The sequence below is a fragment of the Notolabrus celidotus genome, chromosome 4, assembly GCF_009762535.1.
Source record: "Notolabrus celidotus isolate fNotCel1 chromosome 4, fNotCel1.pri, whole genome shotgun sequence".
NCBI classification, from domain to species: domain Eukaryota; kingdom Metazoa; phylum Chordata; class Actinopteri; order Labriformes; family Labridae; genus Notolabrus; species Notolabrus celidotus.
In genome coordinates this window covers 32,891,435-32,897,434 of record NC_048275.1, presented here as the reverse complement: position 1 = coordinate 32,897,434, position 6,000 = coordinate 32,891,435, and positions in this window count along the sequence as shown.

The following is a 6,000-nucleotide window of genomic DNA, read 5'->3' as shown; positions in this document are numbered from 1 at the left end:
ATGTTGTGCTGTTTTTTGTAGAATTTCTTGACTTAAACCCTCACACGTTTTATTTAGGATGGGTATTTGTGAGGTGTGTTTGTGTGAGTGTGTGTTTGTGTGTTTAGCATGATAGGAACAGAACATAGAAAAGTAGCGCAGTGTAGTGCCACAGGGCACCTTAACACCCGGGCCAAATCCAAAGTGAAACAATAATTCCACTCTACTTCTGTTCTGTCATGTTGAGAAATGTAATTTAAGGCCAGTGAGTTCTGACCCCAAGGCTCTACTGTACACCCCGCTTCCTGTGTGAGTGTGTGTGTGTGTGTGTGTGTGTGTGTGTGTGTGTGTGTGTGTGTGTGTGTGTGTGTGTGTGTGTGTGTGTGTGTGTTTGTGCTCTGTGTGTCTCCAGGGCAGATGAAGTAAGGGACACAGCTGTCTAAAATCACTATTGGGACAGGGAATAACCTGGGGTCTGCCTGGCATTCACACACACACACTCGAACACACGCACACACACACACACACATGCTGGCACAGTTTTAAGACTGAATTGACTGGCTTGAATTCACACCTGCGTGACTCTGAATAGGTAAAGCCTCATAGTTTTAACGTCTTTTTATTATCTATCCGTCAAAATTGAATTACAGAGAAAGAAAGCAACAGTTTCATCTGTTATGTTGCAATATGTTTTCAAAAACAAAATACACACTGGAGAGAAAGGAGCGAGAAAACACAGGAAAATATCAAGAGAAGAATTATTTGCATCTTTTTATTTAAGGTAATTGTAAAATAACACGAGGCACAATGTTCTAAAATGACTTCCCCTGCAGGAACAGGTGCAGCCGGAATTGGCTCGATGGATTTATTTGTGAGTCACATTTGTATTATGCATTTTGAATAAACAATTGTCATTCACACTTGGTTATTTCATTTTTTTTTTTTAAATCAAATATTGTTTTATTTAGGGTATCTCCAAACCCCCAATTTGGGGCCACATCATCTGTGAAGTAGATTATTCTGGGAGCATCCCATCTGAAAGTTTCAGGTCTAAACTGTTTGATAATCTCTGCTGGAGCTGGAACAGCTGACCAGAGGTTTGCAAAGCCAACCACCAGGTCTTCAGCTTTTGAAATTAACCAGTTCTATCACAGTAAGTTGACAGGATATATGTTTGATGAGGGTCAGTTTACATATGCCTACTGACCTGACAGTAAGTATCGATATGTTTGTCATGAGGGAAATCTTTAAGACTAGGCACCCTAGGAACCTTAAAGATTATACTTTGGGGCTATTAACCTTTAATGGAGAGGGCAGCTTGAGGACATACGAGTAAAGAGTGGGGGTTGGCATCGGGACTGGGAATCAACCACTGCAACAAGGACTACAGCTACTGTACGAGATGCACCTGCTCTACCAACCAAGCTAAACCAGAACCCTGTTTGAAGAAACTTGAACTGAACTTGACTGCAGAGCCTCGTAAGTGCAAACTGGTCCAGTCTGTTGCCGCTCTGTCACAGGACCGGATGCGATGGGTTTCTATTCTGGTCAATGTGTTAGCTCCCACTGGATCTGCTTTGTTGTGTTCTGGCTAATCCGGCAGATATGCAAGACTTATAATTTTGCCAAATGCTGGAGCACAATGCAGCATTCTGCACAGAGCAGATCGAGTGGGACAGGAAGTGAGGCACAAAAACAAAAATAAAACATCCCGTTCATTTTCAGAATAAAACACTCTGTGTCATCACCAGATCGTATTTCACTTAACTACAACAACAAACCGTCATGATGAGCAGAGCCAGGCCTGGAGTCAACAGGTCAGAGGTTTTCAGAAGACAATAAAGACAACATGGATGAGGAGAGGAGTCGAATAATCGTTGATTCAGTAATTACCGTAAGAAAACCTGTGTCTTTTGACTCCAACTGTCTGGAGGTCCTGCTCCGTGTTATGTTCCAAAAAGCAGCCAGTGGGTGTTGACGGACGAGAGAGCATGGAGCTGGACTGGACACAGTGGAAGTCCATCTTGATGCTGCAGAGGGTTTCTGTATATCATTCCACTACGCACATTGTCCGCTATCCATATATATCAAATATCATATATCAAAGGAACATAGACTTTATGAAACTAAAAACATTTAAAGCGGCAGAGAATGTAAAAAGTTACTTGCTCTATGTGGATATATTCATGATAAAATATCAGCTGATGGATAAAAGGGGAACGTGTTTGTGATGTTTGCTCTTTGATCCACGTTTCACTCACTGTTTATTGTCAATCAGTCTTTATTCATGTGTGTATATCCCTCTCTCTTTATGTCTGCCTGTGTAAGCGCGCGTGTGTGTGTGTGTGTGTGTGTGTGTGTGTGAGAGAGTGTGTTTGGTCCAGACAGGGGACTCTCTGTGTGATCTGAGGCCAGGCTGGGTCTTGCTATGGTTAGTAAGGTCACGGCAAGCCAAGTTACTGCCTAATTAGATTACTGCACACATCCTGCTTAGGGTCTACACAAACACACACATGCACATACACACTGAAAACCTGCACACACATGCAGGCAAATACACACATGTACATGCAGTCTTGATGCGAACACATGCACAAAACAGAAACCCGCACACAAAAATACACACACACTTTCTCCTTCAACTAGCCCCTGTGTGCGTTTATGTGTGTGTGTTTGTGTGTCAGGACAGGAAGAGAGGATCCTTCACTGCAGCTGACCCCTAAAAGGCCTTGACCGTTGTGTAGCCCAGGCACATCTGCAGGTCTCTCTCTATCTCTATCTCTCTCTCACACACACACACACACACACACACTTCCTGTTCACATTCGTAAGAACAGTGGACCTATACTTTGATCTTCAAACACATCCATTTCTTTCTGCCTCTATACTGAAGCTCTGAGCGAACATGCATCCTTACATATATTTACTCTGTTTTTCCCATGATAACGAGTATCTCTGGTTGTTTCCTTGAAATCTCAACTTGTTGTTATCTTGAAATTTAAAATTTGGGTTTCCACTGATAGCAAGTTAATCACTTTTCTCTAATTGTGTTCAATACTTGATCCTGATTGGTCAAAACCCTTTCACAATAATACCAAAAGCAATAGGGTCAACCTGATCACACATGTAACATCAAATCAACTCCAAAGCCTGATTTATACTTCAGGTACGCCGTAGATCTGCATGGTCCTTTCCTGACGCAGAAGCCTACACGGGTAGCCTGACATGCACCTCCTTCCAAATATAACTATGCATTGAATCAACAAAGACCGCAAGCCCTGTGATTGGTCCGCTGGGTGGTATCATATTTCCTGCATTTACAACACTTCAGGAATCGCTGTAAGACTGCTGTACTTTTCATCTCCTCTTACGTCTCCTCTTTATTCTTTCTTCCAATACTTGCTGTATGACAAACAGCAACATGTTTCACCTCTAATTTAACATAATCACTGTGAAAAAGTAAGCAGGAAACATAGCCAGCAACCTAACTTTCATAGAGATCACAATGCCCCCAGTGTTTCAGTGGAATATTGTAGAGCGGCGCAAGCACATTGAAAACTACGTGCATAAAACAGCATCAGCCACTATGGAATAGGGTTAATATAGAAGTATAAACAAGACTTAGGCAACGTCAGTTTCTATTAGCATTCAAGACCAATACATTGTGACCACCTCATGAGAGTTGTAAAATAACGACAGTTACTGGGCACGGATATGAGAGCAGCCCGAGCTACTGTACCTCAACCAATCAGGAAAGGGAAAAGTAGATCAGCATCCTGTCCTGCAATCCATGCAACCACAGCAGAGCTGATGAGTACATCTCTTGCTGATCATTATAAAGTAACTTAAGACATGCATAGAAGTTATAATAGCTACAATAATAAAATTCAAATGGGTAATGTTGATGTCTAAATATTCCTGAAAATGTCCTGATCGCAATTTCTGACATTCCTTCAGTTTGATGTAACTTGTAACACATAAGCAGGCCAATGTTTTAACGTGACTGTGACTTACAATGTTCAGTTCCATGTTAACTCCTACCTCAATGAGCTTGATAAGAATATTTTGCCATGGCTGCGTTACTATATAAGGGGTCAGAGGGACTATTTTTATAAGCAATATAAATAAATAATCTTAAAACCAATGTAATCTTTGATTTAACATTTTGAGTCAACTTGGTTATTTCTTTTGTTGTTAGCCGGGTAAGTAGGACAAAGACCCCTCACCTCTTGCTCACCCTGTCAGGATTGTAATTTTCATAACCAGCCGTTCACCCAGATCATCCCTTACTTTTTCTCATGAGCTCTAAATTTAATTTTCTTATTATTTCAGGATAACAAAGTTTTTTTTTTCATTAGCTCAAGATAACAGAGCAGGTTTCCGTATGATAACTAGAAATTTTCTGGCGATCTTCATCAAAACATCATTAAATGCCAATCTGTGATCGACCAGACCATGACACGCCATGCTACCATTGCCCACACTAGTGTTACTTATGTAATTTAAGCCTATGTCTAGGTTTGTTTTGTGCTTTTGCAACCCAGAGAATACCAGTTATGATAATCTGACATTGATCTTGATAATACACCTGAAAGTATGTCGTCATCACAGGATAAGGGAGTGAAAGAAAATGTATGTATACATGTCTGCTTTAAGCTCACCTCTACACTGATCAGTGGTTCTCTGTCTAACATCAACTCGCATACAATGACCGATAAATGGTAAACCTGTTGACACAAGTATTCTGAAAAACCCCCCAGTAAAAACACATTAAACTTGAAACCTTGAAATGATAGAGACATACATGAGGAGGAATCAGGCGAAGCCACAGAGCAGTGAAGTACAGCAGCAGCAGCAATGTAAAGTGAAAATATATTAACATGAGGCAGACGACACCTGCTCAAGAACACAGTGGCAACCAATGTTGCTTCTTCACATGGACACCATCTGGAAGGGCTGAAATGGCTGAGAAGTGACAGAGCTGCTTCTATATTTCAGAATTAAAGGGAACCAACCAGTACGGGGAGGATTTTATACAACCTGGACCTCATTTCTTTTATTTTTGATTGCCATTTCTACAATATGATGCGTGCTATAGCTTGTATTGCTGTGTGGATGGTTATTGAATGTGGATTTCAGCTGCTCTATGAGGATTAATCTGCCCCTTATTGAGCAGGGTTAGGAGCATTTCTCATAACTCTATTTAAAGAACTTTTTATAAATTAACACGGCAACTTTGTACTTTGGACTTATAATTTGAGCTCCTTCAGGGCAGAGCAGAGGATGAAGAGCAGCCAGAGATAAGATTTTAATAACCCCCCTCTTTCTGTCCAGTTAAACACAGCCCTCCCTCTGACGAGCTCCTGTCTCACTTTGCCCTCTTTCTTCATCCCTCCTTCTGCCACATGCTGCAAGACGAGCCTTCCTTAATTGTTGCTGTAATCAGTGTGATTCATATTGCCTCATTAATATGCCTGTTGTTCACACAATCTTCCCACATGTCTCTCTCCTCTCTAATGCATCCCTTCCGTCCTGCACCGCTCTTTCTCTCCATCTCCACACTTCCCTATTTATCTCTCAATCCACTGGCCCTTTCCCCCTCTTTTCTACCATTTCCATCTATTTATTTCTCCCACTTACATGACCCCCTCCCTCCCTCTTCTTGTTCACTGATCACACATAAATTAACATTGAAGGCTTCCGTAATTGCTTATGTAAAAACTCACACTAATGCACACAGCGCTCCCTATTTAACGGGTCTAATTTTATCCCCCTGCTCCGTATCACCCGCCCCTCTAATACACATGGTTTTTATGCTAAATGATTGATGTCTCACCATACCACATTTTCCACTTCATTAATAAAAAATGGTGTCTTTATTTATTAATGGGTAATATACATATACATGTATTTATGATTCAATTAGGGCGGCGATGGAACTGCAGTTGGGATCTATAAGAGGGAATTTACTGTGTAAGCTTTAAGATCTAAGTGCTTGGTAATGTATCTGTACGGGGGCAT